Source organism: Salvelinus sp. IW2-2015, linkage group LG17 (assembly GCF_002910315.2).
Source record: "Salvelinus sp. IW2-2015 linkage group LG17, ASM291031v2, whole genome shotgun sequence".
Lineage (NCBI taxonomy): Eukaryota > Metazoa > Chordata > Actinopteri > Salmoniformes > Salmonidae > Salvelinus > Salvelinus sp. IW2-2015.
In genome coordinates this window covers 37,151,892-37,166,892 of record NC_036857.1, presented here as the reverse complement: position 1 = coordinate 37,166,892, position 15,001 = coordinate 37,151,892, and positions in this window count along the sequence as shown.

Genomic DNA, 15,001 nt, shown 5'->3' with positions numbered 1-15,001 from the left:
ATAGACAAAAGGTGGAAATTATAGGCAATTAGCAAGACACCCCCAATAAAGGAGTGGTTTTGCAGGTGGTGACCACAGACCACTTCTCAGTTCCAATGCTTCCTGGCTGATGTTTTGGTCACTTTTGAATGCTGGCGGTGCTTTCACTCTAGTGGTAGCATGAGACGGAGTCTACAACCCACACAAGTGGCTCAGGTAGTGCAGCTCATCCAGGATGGCACATCAATGCGAGCTGTGGCAAGAAGGTTTGCTGTGTCTGTCAGCGTAGTGTCCAGAGCATGGAGGCRCTACCAGGAGACAGGCCAGTACATCAGGAGACGTGGAGGAGGCCGTAGGAGGGCAACAACCCAGCAGCAGGACCGCTACCTCCGCCTTTGTGCAAGGAGGAGCACTGCCAGAGCCCTGCAAAATGACCTCCAGCAGGCCACACAAGATAAGTATCTCTTGATAAGTATGAATTGGACCATTTTCTTGTCCTGCTAAGCATTCAAAATGTAACTTTTGGGTGTACTTTTGGGTGTCAGGGAAAATGTATGGAGTAAAAAGTACATTATTTTCTTTAGGACTGTAGTTAAGTAAAAGTAGTCACAAATATAAATAGTAAAATAAATTACAGATTCCCACAAAAACTACTTAAGAAGTACTTTACACCACTGGTGCTGTACCTTGATACTGCAAAGCACAGCATTGCCCCTGGGTTGTTATGTAACCAAGTGGAAAATCTGTCAATATTTCTGAGATACTCAAGGAATAGGAAAAATATTTTTATTTAATGAGTGACAAGAAGGATATAATGTTGCTCCCATACAAGGTCCAAATCCCTGTGACTGGCATGAAGAAAAGAAGGAAATACAGGGGGCAGAGATCAGGGTGCCTTGTGAGATTTCGTTGGCGAGTGGGTAACCCGCCTCTACCATCCGATCTATTGGCCAACGTGCAATCACTGGAGAATAAACTGGATTAGCTCCGTTCGAGACTATCCTGACAACGAGATATTAAAAACTGTAATAGTTTATGTTTCACCAAGTCGTGGCTGAACAATGACACAGATAATATACATTTGGTTGGGTTTTCCGTGTATCGGCAGGACAGAACAGCTACGTCCGGTAAGACGAGGGGTGAGGGTGTGAGTCTATTTGTCAATAACAGCTGATGCGCGATGTCTAATATTAAGGTAGTCTAGAGGTATTGCTCACCAGAGGCAGAGTACTCCAGACCACCTTTACTCCATACACATAGACGCGTACAAGGCTCTCCCTCGCCCTCCATTTGGAAAATCTGACCATAATACTATCCTCCTGATTCTGGCGTACAAGAAAAAACTTAAGCAGGAAGTACTAGTGACTAGCTCAATACGGAAGTGGTCAGATGACGCGGATGCTACGCTACAGAATTGTTTTGCTAGCACAGACTGGAATATGTTCCAGGATTCGTCCAATGTCATTGAGGAGTATACCACCTCAGTCACTGGCTTCATCAATAAGTGAATTGACCACGTCGCCCCCACAGTGATTGTACATACATATCCAAACCAGAAGCCATGGATTACAGGCAACATCCGCACCGAGCTAAAGACTAGAGCTGCCGCTTTCAAAGAGCGGGACACTAATCCGGAGGCTTATAAGAAATCCCGCTATGCCCTCAGACGAACCTTCAAACAGGCAAAGCGTCAATACAGGACTATGATTGAATCCTACTACACCGGCTCTGATGGTCGTCGGGTGTGGCAAGGCTTGCAAACTATTACACCCTACAAAGGGAAACCCAGCTGCGAGCTGCCCAGTGCCTAGCGCCTACCAGATGGGCTAAATGCCTCATATGATCGCTTCAAGGCCAGCAACACTGAAGCATGCATGAGAGAACCAGCTGTTCCGGATGACTGTGTCATCACGCTCTCCGTAGCCGATGTGAGCAAGACCTTTAAACAAGTCAACATTCACAAGGCTGCGGAGTCAGACGGATTACCAGGACATGTACTAAGAGCATGCGTGGACCAACTATCTTCACTGACATTTTCAACCTCTCCCTGACCGAGTCTGTAATACCTACATGTTTCAAGCAGACCACCATAGTTCCTGTGCCCAAGAAAGAGAAGGTAACCTGCCTAAATGACTACCGCCCTGTAGCACTTACGTCGGTGGCCATAAAGTGCTTTGAAAGGCTAGTCATGGCTCACATCAACACCATCATCCCGGAAACCCTAGACGCACTCCAATTCGCATACCACCCCAACAGATCCACAGATGACACAACCTCAAATCGCACTCCACGCAGCCCTTTCCCACCTGGAAAAAAGGAACACTTACAGTACCAGTCAAAGGTTTGTACACACCTATTCATTCAAGGGTTTTCGTTATTTTTTATATTTTCTACACTGTAGAATAAAAGTGAAAAGATCAAAACTATGAAATAACACATATGGAATCACGTAGTAACCAAAAAAGTGTTAAACAAATCAAAATATATTTTAGATTTTAGATTCTTCAAAGTAGCCACCATTTGTCTTGATGACAAATGGGTTTGGCCGGCAGGGATGTCCTTGTCCCATCGCACTCTAGCGACTCCTGTGGCAGGCTGGGCAAATGCACGCTGGCACAGTCGCCAGGTGTACAGTGTTTCCTCTGACACATTGGTGTGGATGGCTTCCGGGTTAAATGGGCATTGTGTCAAGAAGCAGTGCGGCGTGGTTGGTCGTCTTTCGGAGGTTGCAAGGCTCTCGACCTTCGCCTCTCTCAAGTCCGTACGGGAGTTGCAGCGATGAGACAAGCCTGTAACTACCAATTGGATACTATGAAATTGGGGAGAAAAATGGGTAAAAGTATTTTAAAAAGCTTCCTGACATCCAGGACCTATATACTAGGCGGTCAGAGGAAGGGCCCAAAAAATTGTCAATACTTCAGTCACCCAAGTCATAAACTGTTCTCTCTGCTACCGCACAGCAAACGGTACCGGAGCGCCAAGTCCAGGTCCAAAAGGCTCCTTAACAGCTTTACCCCCAAGCCATAAGACTGCTGTACAATTAATCAAATGGCCACAGGAACTACTTGCATTGACCCCCCCCCCCCCTTTGTTTTTGCACTGCTGCTACTTGCTGTTTATTATCACTTTACCCTACCTACATGTACAAATGACCTCGACTAACCTGTACCGATGCTCATTATTGCTATTTTTGTGTTACTTACTTAAATAAATAAAAATATTTTAGTAAATATTTTATTAAGACCATTTTATTAAAACTGCATTGTTGGTTAATTAAGGGCTTGTAAGTAAGCATTTACGGTAAGGTTTGTATTCGGCGCATGTGACAATTTTATTTGATCGCGACATCAAATTTTATTTCACATGCGCCGAATACACAGGTGTAGACCTTACCGTGAAATGCTTACAAGCCCTTAACCAACAACGCAGTTCAATAAATAAAGTTAATAATTACTAAATAAAATAATTACTTTTTTTTTTTTTTTAAGTAACACAATACCACATGCCCTTCCCACTTCCCTATAGCAGCAGTTCTAACACCTGCCTTTCATCCCTGTCTTTCATCCCTAGATAGATATAGTGCGGCTGTTGCTGGCAGGAGACGGTAACCATAGAAACCTCCCGCCGCTGCTTTGCTCGCTTACCTGTCTTGTATGAGCTGAAACAGGAAGCTTCTATCCATATACTGGCCAGGAGTTGAGAAGGAGCCGCCGAGGACAAGGGCATAGATAGGGAGGAGCAAGCGGCTGCTGGTGTGGTTGGGGAGAAGGGGACGGGGAGTGGGGTTGGGGGAGGTAGAAGCGGGTGACTAAATCGTAGCGTCAGCCCCCTCCACTACACGACACGGCTACGTCCCCTGCTCAAAGGATGGCGAAACCCGGATAGCTTGATTCCTGGTGGCCCCTTGGTCTCCTGTTAGCGCCGTGGCTAACTAGCGTGGTAATCAGCAGCGTCTGTAGTGGTGGCAGGGTATTCTGTGGTGCCAGTGCTGTGTGGAAAGGAGGCAGCCCAGCAAAACAAGCAAACAGCCGATTCAGCAGCTCTCATTCACTCACTCTCCTCCTCRCTAACCTCTGCCCTGCAGCACTGACTGCTCCCTCTCTCCTCACTGACACTGCACTGCCTGCATACCAATGAGGCAGGGGAGGGAGGTGGCTCCTCTCGGCCAATGGGAACCGGAACAGGAGGGGCCACTGGCTGCAGCTCCTTTCCACATTGCAAGGAGGGCGTCTTGAAGAGGAAGAGAGGATGAGCTCCACTGCGGCTGTGTGCCTACTACAGGCTCAGATAGGGATGCACGTAGGCACATCTAAAACACATACAAATGGACAGAGAGAGAGAGAGAGAGAGAAAACACCTAAGCTACTTGCGAACAGACTGAATATATGCATACATGTACAGTACATGCAGGCCTATCACATATTGTAACAGAAACGTGAATATACATCACACTCAGATGCACACAGGAACCACACAAATATTACACTAAAGCACACTTACAGAACCATGACGAAATACCCTTCCTGTGTACCCCTTTACGCTAATCATACACACAAAGACATATTATAGCACATGCAATCATACACACACAAACATGCATGTATTATTGACAGAGACAGTTTGGATGGCATACCAATTCCACCTCCATGGTATCGCATAAATGAATACAACTGCAATAACATTTGGGCAAAAATCCCTGGTGTACAATTGATCATTATAAGTAAAACCAGTACAAAGGCTTTATGTTAATCCCATGCATAATTCATGTAAATTACGAAGAGACTGGTGTATGGGGACCTGAACATAAAGGTCGGAACATCAGATTGATGAATGGCGACTCATAACCCCTTGTGTGGGCAGCCTTGGTAGGAGCAGTGCCATTACCAGACCTATTTCCTTAGAAGAGAACACATTTATTATTCCATATGCATGTATACATCATAACCACTTCTCTTAAGGACAATGAGGATGGCTGGGGATACAGTAAATCCTGCTTCGTAAAGTGAGCTGGTGTATTCGCTCCAATTGAAAGCTCTAGTAAAGTTGCTGTGGCTCAGCTATGACCTGACAGTGTATGAGGCCATCAGAGTGTGACAACAGGTCAGGATCCCCTCTCCGTCTACAGTCCACTGTCCCCTCTCAGATCCAGTGCCAACTCCCAGGTCGTATGATTCTCTGCCTCTGGCCCAGTGACAAGACAGAGGCTCTCTGTCTGTCTATCTCATAATTGCACCACACACTGTGACTCTCTAGGTCTTGGTCAATACAGTACCGGTCAAAAGTTTGGACACACTTACTCATTCAAGGTCTTCTTTATTTTTTACTATTTTCTACATTATAGAATAATAGTGAACACATCAAACCTATGAAATAACACATATGGAATCATGTAGTAAGCAAAAAAGTGTTAAACAAATAGATTTTATATTATTCAAAGTAGCCACCCTTTGCCTTGATGACAGCTTTGCACACTCTTGGTATTTCCTCAACTAGCTTCATGAGGTAGTCACCTGGAATGCATTTCGATTAACAGGTGTGCCCTCAAGTGCAGTCGCAAAAACCATCAAGCGACATGATGAAACTGGCTCTCATGAGGACCGCCACAGGAAAGGAAGACCCAGAGTTACCTCTGCCGCATGAGGATAAGTTCATTAGAGTTAACTGCACCTCAGATTGCAGCCCAAATAAATGCTTCTCAAAGTTCAAGTAACAGACACATCTCAACATCAACTGTTCAGAGGAGACTGTGTGAATCAGGCCTTCATGGTCGATTTGCTGCAAAGAAACCACTACTAAAGGACACCAATAAGAAGAAGAGACTTGCTTGGGCCAAGAAACAAGAGCAATGGACTTTAGACCGGTGGAAATTTGTCCTTTGGTCTGATGAGTCCAAATTTGAGATTTTTGTTTACAACCGTGTGTCTTTGTGAGACGCAGAGTAGGTGAACGGATGATCTCCGCATGTGTGGTACCCAACGTGAAGTATGGAGGAGGTGGTGTGATGGTGCTTTGCTGGTGACACTGTCAGTGATTTATTTTTTATTTAAGGCACACTTAACCAGCATGGCTACCACAGCATTCTACAGCGATACGCCATCCCATCTGATTAGCGGTTAATGGGACACACCTCCAGCCTTGTAAGGGCTATTTGACCAAGAAGGAGAGTGATGGAGTGCTGCACCAGATGACCTGGCCTCCACAATCACCCGACCCTCACCCCAATTGAGATGGTTTGGGATGAGTTGGACCGCAAAGTGAAGGAAAAGCAGCAAACAAGTGCTCAGCATATGTGGGAACTCCTTCTAGASTGTTGGAAAAGCATTCCAGGTGAAGCTGGTTGAGAGAATGCCAAGAGTTTGCAAAGTTGTCATGAAGGCAAAGGGTGGCTACTTTCAAGAATCTCAAATAGAAAATATATTTTGATTTGTTTAACACTTTTTTGGTTACAACATGATTCCATATGTGTTATTCCATTATTCTACAATGTAGAAAATAGTAAAAAAAAAGAAAGAAAAAACAACAACCCTTGAACGAATAGGTGTGTCCGAACTTTTGACTGGTACTGTACAGTAGATAATGGTTGACCCTCTCGCTTTCAGATGTCCGGCAATTGTAAGTGGGCAGTGTGGGGAATCACCCGTATGATGAAAATGACTGCCAAATTAATCGGGTCACTATGTGACATAGTTTTAGTCCAAAGTGCTCTATTTTATGCAATGTCCAGGGATGAATATGGAGGGAGAGAGAGATATTTGGAGAGAGATAGGATGCAGTAGAGAGTGAAACCAAGGGAAAGAGAGAAGGACCAAGGGAGGGAGTGAGATGAGAATGGGGAGGACAATTAGAAAGTGAAAACAAGGGAAAGAAAGTGAGAGAGAGGGAGGGAGGAAGAGCACAAACAGATGAGAGATTGAGCTCACATTCTTGCAGCATAAAATGCATTGAAGTTATTCTTTACAGGATGAAGAATTGCCTATGGTTGAGAGGTTTTGCCACCACCCAGATTTAGACATGGAATGTGTGTTGCTCTGTAACATCTCTGTCATGTTCAAGTCCCAAATGACGTGCTGAACTGTTAAGAATATCATGCCACATTTCAACAATTTGGTGTCAGGCCAAAGAGGTTTGTTGATTGAGTTGAATCAAGCCTCACTCCTTTTAAGCAGTTTCCAATGATAAGGGTGGCACTGGAATAGCTGGGGAAGTGGAATAATAAACTCAGAGAGGAGTGGAGARCCCTCTAGAGTCTGGACGTGCAATTGCGACTTACCAGTCCAACAACCAACCCAAATTATCTTGGCAACCAGCCATGGAGTCCAACCACAGAACTGCTTTGGAATGTTGAATATTATCCTCAATGGGTGTTATATAGGTTGACCTCGACCCAAACCACTGAATCAGTCTGTGTGTCTGATTCGTACTGACTGCAGAACTGATGTTGCCTTTTCAACTGGCAGAAACGTGAGCACTTGCCCGTATATTATCTTTTTGAAATTGTATTTTTATAACACATGCATTTTAGTTTCTGGGTTCTATTTTAACAAACCCTCTTAGCGTTGGTGGTAGAGCTACAGTCCAGGGTGTGTCAGAAATATTTGAGATATTTTCACAGCGAGAACTATGGGTGCAGTAGCTGGCGTTGCCACAAAAAGGGTGTTTTTTGATAAATAAATCATTTCTAGGCGTGTTGAGGGTTGACTTATCACTGGCCAATCGGAACATGGCCCATCGCGAAATATGTGGTTGCTTCAAAATGTAGGCCTATCCCATCTTTGCTAAATATGTTGAACATGTTTCAGTCCACTAGTTGAAAGCAATTGCATGGCTTCAATATGGAAATATACTGTTAAACATAGCATTCACACTGATATAGGGGCTAGGGCTACTGTAAATGGCATTATGCCTGAGCCATGGACATGCCAAACGTTGTCAATAACTGAGATTCAATTCAGTATTGATAAGGCCAAGATAGAGCGCATCATTCTGTTAATTTAAATGCATTCCAGGTGACTACCTCATTTAGCTGGTTGAGAGATTGCCAAGAATGTGTAAAGGTTGCGCCCCTCTATATGTAGCCCATATATGTGATGCCATCTGGCCAGAAATAATATGACATGCCATTTATTTTGGTCCACACAGCATCAGATTCATGGTCTACACATACTGAGACATAGGGGGCGCTGTTTCGCTCGCTCGGATGCTTAACTGAGATTAAATTGGCGGAAAGACGCACCAAAGGCGCTACAAGGTCAATACAAGGTGATCCATATGGCGCCTCCGACCACATTTTCGGATCAAGCATAAATTCGCTCTTACGCTTGATCCAAACCGAAAATGTGGTCGGAGCGCTATATGGATGGTGTGACGCAATTGCGGAGTCTCCAGAGTCAAGCAGAGGCCAAATTGAGCTCGGTGCCACATCGTTGTGTCCCTCTCAAATGTTTTAACAATACAGAGGGCTCCATATAGCTCCGCATCGACATGATTGGTTGACTGTAGGTGAGGGCGGGAGGTCCTGTATAAAACAAACTCACTGAATGCCCTGGCTTCTGCAGAGGCCAATGTAAACGTCAGAATGACCATGCAGCGCCTTTTACTGTCGCAGCTTATCTAGGTCAAATAAATTATCAATATTTTTATTTGGATGGGCAAGGAGGGCTGCAGCTCAAACTCAAAGTAGACTGTACATCCGCTAAGAAAAGTCTGTCAAAACTAAAAACCTCCATCAATATGGAGTCAACATACAAGTGTAAGTAAAAATGAATGTAAATAAGTTAGAAATTGTGCTACCAACGCGAAAACACATCTCATAAAAGTATTGACGTTTTTGTTTGGTAAGCTTTTGGAAATTGTAGAAATAAAACATTTTCCTTCTTCAGAAGTTGCTAGGCAGGCTAACGTTAGTTAGCTAATTCATTTGCTAGCTATCATACCGTAGGCATATATTAATAACTATATAGTTAATATAAGTAGACATACAATCATAAATGACTGTAGCACATATAAAGCACCCACAAGCTACCGGTGGCTGAAAACACAATCATCGCGGGATGAACGAGTGATGAATTTCTGGGTATGGGCGTTCCATTTAAAAATCATTCCTCCCTCGCCCATTACCCTGCAAGTGTATACTCGTCAGACGTCATGAACGTCATCAGAAGTGCCCACTTAATTTGAGGGCTGAGGGGATAGGGTGTGTCTTAAGTGTTTGGAATTCAACCGAGGTATGGTAGGGCGAGCCATGCCACCTAAGGCCCGCCCATAACGCTGTCCCTGTTCACCTACTGTCCACCAATCATATCAATGCAGAGCTATAAGGAGCTATACTGAGCCCTCCACATTGTTAAAAAAGGGTGGGGCGCAAGGCGTTGCAGCATGGAGCTTGATATCGCCTCCAGATCAAGCATAAATCGTCTTCAAGAGTAGCCTACGGAGGGCTTGGTTTTTAATCATATGAAACGTTAGACAAGCAATTGTTACAGGAAAATAACTTCTAATTACAAGGGTCACCATCTTTCGTTTCATGATGGGCATATAGACACAAGTAGCTTTTGGAGGGGTTTTACCTAAAAAAAAATGGGAGCTGTCTAAAACAATGTAGGCACTACAATGCATAGATGAAAAAGGGTATGTCAGCTCACTGTTTTGCTGCTCCCAAACTTGATATTTTAATAAGGATTTGGTAGTTAAGATCTATGTCAAACCATTTATCTTAAGTACTTGGCAATGCATTCCTCTCACTGAGAGGAGGGGAGGCTATTGTTGGTTTTATATCAAATGAAACGAAATGGAAAAAAACAAGTATTTTATGTTTCTAAATATTATGTTTACTGGCACCAAAAGCAAATTTCTTGTTCGGTGTGCACATGGGCACTGTGCGTCGCAGTTGGATAGACTGAGCTTCTGCTGTCAAAATCCATGCCATGACATAACCAACCGCGTTCCAACCACGTTACTGCTAAGATCAGCTTTTGGTTGGTCTTAAATATCCCCACCAGTGCTGTCTGAAATTGGCACTTTGGCGCGCACGTTTTTAAGGACACACCTCAGATATTGCCACCCCTCCCACCTCGACGCAAGCCAGCTCATATAAAACAGGTAGCCTACATTACCAATCCTGGCGCACATGTTGGAAAACAGCAGAGTGCTGGCTTTAAAAGGTTGAAAATACCAACGGACGTGCTTTTGACAATTGGGCTAGTTTACCGCCAGCTGAAAATAGAGCCACCTATCTAAAACTAGACACTGGTTTATCTCACATCTTCCTTCTGGCACAAGATTAAAAACCGGACTGCCCAGGTGAGAATAATATAGGTGGCAAGGGAACCCTAGACTGTACTGTATGCAATATGTAGGCTACGGGTAAATTACTGTTCTAGTGCCCCTATTAGGGGGCTGCTGCCATCTATTGGTGAAAAGGGTTAAAGTCAAGGACCAACTGTAGAGAAAAGTCTGGGACCAAACAGTATTTGTTTTCCTTCAAATACCTGAGGTGCATGGGTGGGGTTGGACTTTTCCCCATTGGTTCCATTAAATCAAGAAGCTACAGTATATGAATCAAGTGCACCTCAAGTATTTGAAAGAAAACAAATAAATTACCATTTCAAACCTGTCGTGAGTCTGTCAGTCACCAAACAAGCGTCATGTATGAACCTTAACCAATGCTCACACATCATGACATTGTTAGGCTCTGTAAATAACTACAGGTTTATAAAATAATTATAACGGTTATAATGGTTTTATAATCCCTCAAGCTCTCGTGAAATATGACCAAAATATCTAACCTTGACACCGAATCAGAGCAGAAAGAGGTAGGCTTCATCTACATGACCAGCTTTAAAAAAAAGTATTGGACAGCTGCTGCTGGTCTAAAAAACAATACACCATTCAGCCACACAACTATACTGCATTCATTTACTGAGAGCTGGAGAAAATGTTGCCTAATGTTTTTAATGCCCATGATTTATCGCTAAGATGTACACTAAGATGTAAGCTGCCCTAGACAGAAAAAAGAAGCCTGCTGAGCGATGAAAGGATTAAAGGCCTTTCGTCAAATCGTGATACCATCAGAGGACCATGATAGAATGGCTACAGCATGTGATCAAATTGAAAGCAGTCCAAATACAGTCAATTTAAGCATTAAACGGAAATGAAACAAACATACTTCTGGTGACCGATATCAACTCAAAAGCAATAAAGAGTAAGTTAATGGTTATACCCTTAATATGTATCAAAGGCATAGCCTATAATAGCCTTGATCAGACAAAGTCTGTTGGCTTGACTGAAGGCACACAGGTGCATCTCGGATGATGTCCAATGAGGGGGCTGTCAGGAGAGGAGGGGGTCACAGCTGTCACAGTGGCAATAATTAGCTGATCTAAATACTGAGCTCAGGGGGAGACGGGGAAGCTATGGAGCAGGAGGGTAGAGCGTTTCAAAGAGAGACTTGGCGTGGGCCACAAACCACTGTGCTTCTGTTGGCTCAGACGGACACTCTCCTCATTGTGTGGCATTGCGTGTGTGTGTTTGAGTATTGTGCTGCAGTCAGCAGAGCACTTGTTCTCCGTCACCTGCTCATACAGACACACAACCATGTGTTGTCACAACTGTCAAAGGGAACACACACTAACGGCATGTGTGTGAGTGAACACACTACAACTGTTTAAGGACAAAACATTACAACAAAATAGTTTCACAGTTGTATGGAGCACAACAGCATTGGTTGCTGTCTCTGCCTGGATCAACAAGACTAACACCTCTTCTAATACATACGGTTTGAAGTACACTCAATAATGTAACAAAGAGGACACCATAACATCAACTCTCAACCCTCATACAGCCCCTGAACCCAAACCAGACCCTCATACATCCCTTGCACCTTCAGCAACATTCAGTAAATGGTTAATTTCATCTGTACTCACTTAATCTGCAGGAATCCTACACAGTATCTGCAGTTAAGAGGGTTTCAGGTGTCAAGCTTTCATAGCTTTTCACCCTAACAGCTACAGACCTATATCTATCCTACCCTGCCTTTCTAAGGTCTTCGAAAGCCAAGTCAACAAACAGATTACCGACCATTTCGAATCCCACCATACCTTCTCCGCTATGCAATCTGGTTTCAGAGCTGGTCATGGGTGCACCTCAGCCACGCTCAAGGTCATAAACGATATCTTAACCGCCATCGATAGGAAACAATACTGTGCAGCCGTATTCATTGACCTGGCCAAGGCTTTTGACTCTGTAATCACCACATCCTCATCGCAGACTCGACAGCCTTGGTTTCTCTAATGATTGCCTCGCCTGGTTCACCAACTACTTCTCTGATCGAGTTCAGTGTGTCAAATCGGAGGGTCTGTTGTCCGGGCCTCTGGCAGTCTCTATGGGGTTGCCACAGGGTTCAATTCTTGGACCGACTCTCTTCTCTGTATACATCAATGATGTCGCTCTTGCTGCTGGTGATTCTCTGATCCACCTCTACGCAGACGACACTATTCTGTATACTTCTGGCCCTTCTTTTGATACTGTGTTAACAACCCTCCAGGCGAGCTTCAATGCCATACAACTCTCCTTCCGTGGCCTCCAATTGCTCTTAAATACAAGTAAAACTAAATGCATGCTCTTCAACGGATCGCTGCCTGCACCTGCCCGCCTGTCCAACATCACTACTTCTGGACGGCTCTGACTTAGAATATGTGGACAACTACAAATACCTAGGTGTCTGGTTAGACTGTAAACTCTCCTTCCAGACTCACATCAAACATCTCCAATCCAAAGTTAAATCTAGAATTGGCTTCCTATTCCGCAACAAAGCATCCTTCACTCATGCTGCCAAACATACCCTTGTAAAACTGACCATCCTACCAATCCTCGACTTCGTGATGTCATTTACAAAATAGCCTCCAAAACCCTACTCAATAAATTGGATGCAGTCTATCACAGTGCCATCCGTTTTGTCACCAAAGCCCCATTACTACCCACCACTGCACCTGTACACTCTCGTTGGCTGGCCCTCGCTTCAATACTCGTCGCCAAACCCCACTGGCTCCAGGTCATCTACAAGACCCTGCTAGGTTAAAGTCCCCCTTATCTCAGTCGCTGGTCACCATAGCAGCACCTACCTGTAGCACGCGCTCCAGAGGTATATCTCTCTGGTCACCCCAAAACCAATTCTTCCCTTTGGCCGCCTTCCTTCCAGTTTCTCTGCCAATGACTGGAACGAACTACAAAAATCTCTGAAACTGAAAAACTTATTCCTCACTAGCTTTAAGCACCAGCTGTCAGAGCAGCTCATAGATTACTGCACCTGTACATAGCCCATCTATAATTTAGCCCAAACAACTACCTCTTTACYTACTGTATTTATTTATTTATTTTGCTCCTTTGCACCCCATTATTTCGATCTCTACTTTACACTTTCTTCCACTGCAAACCAACCATTCCAGTGTTTTTTTTGTTTTTGTTTTTTTACTTGCTATATTGTATTTACTTCGCCACCATGGCCTTTTTATATTTTTATTTATTTATATATATATTTTGTTTGCCTTCACCTCCCTTATCTCACCTCACTTGCTCACATTGTATATAGACTTATTTTTCACTGTATTATTGACTGTATGTTTGTTTTACTCCATGTGTAACTATGTGTTGTTGTATGTGTCGAACTGCTTTGCTTTATCTTGGCCAGGTCGCAATTGTAAATGAGAACGTGTTCTCAATTTGCCTACCTGGTTAAATAAAGGTGAAATAAATAAAATAAAATAGAGAGAAAGAAGTACGCTACATAGATCCTTTGCTGTATTTGCTTTGGACCCCAAGACAATGGTTCCATAGCAACAATCCAGTATAAACACACACGCTTTGAGCAACATGGAGAACAACTTTTCCCATAATGCTGCATGAGAGGACCAGAGAGGTTTTAAAAAGCTAAAATTACTAGTTGGCAAAGGGATGAATTTAGACTTAACTAAGACAAAGTATTTCGGACATGTGTGGTTCTCCTCTACGAATATATTGAAGTAGGCTTTTATGTGCAACTTTAGACCTCACTTACCTACTTCTTAAAGTAGTGTGAACTTTATTTTAAGAACATGCAGGCACTGCATTATGTCGCTATTACACTGAACAAAAACACAACATGTAAAGTGTTGGTCCCCTGTTTCATGAGCTGAAGAAAATATCCCAGAAATGTACATAAAGCTTATTTCTCTCAAATTGTGTGCACAAATGTGTTTCCATCCCTGTTAGTGAGCATTTCTCCTTTGCCAAGATAATCCATCCACCTGACAAAACTACACATTTTAGAGTGGCCTTCTATTGTCCCCAGCACAAGATGCACCTGTGTGAAGATCATGCTGTTTAATCAGTTTCTTGAAATGCTATTCCTGTCACAGAACACAATGCCATAGATGTCTCAAGTTTTGAGGGAGCGTGCAATTGGCATGCTGACTGCAGGAATGTCTACCAGAGCTGTTGCCAGAGAACTGAATGTTAATTTCTCTAACATAAGCCGGCTTCAATGTTGTTTTAGAGAATTTGCCTCATGTTTCAGCATGATAATGAACAGCCCCATGTCGCAAGGATCTGTACACAATTCCCGGAAGCTGAAAATGTCCCAGTTTTTCCATGGCCTGAATACTCACCAGACATGTCACCCATTGAGCATGTTTGGGATGCTCTGGATTGACGTGTACGACAGCGTGTTCCACTTCCCGCCAATATCCAGCAACTTTGCACAGCCATTGAAGAGGAGTGGGACAATATTCCACAGGCCACAATCAACAGCGTGTTCAAATCTATGCGAAGGAGCTGTGTCATGCTGCATGAGGCAAATGGTGGTCACACCAGATACGGACTGGTTTTCTGATCCACGGCCCTACCTTTTTTTAAGGTATATGTGACAAACTGATGCATATCTGTTTTCCCAGTCATGTTAAATCCATAGATTAGGGCCTAATGAATTTATTTAAATTGACTGATTTCTTTATATGAACTGTAACTCAGTAAAATATTTGAAATTGTTGCA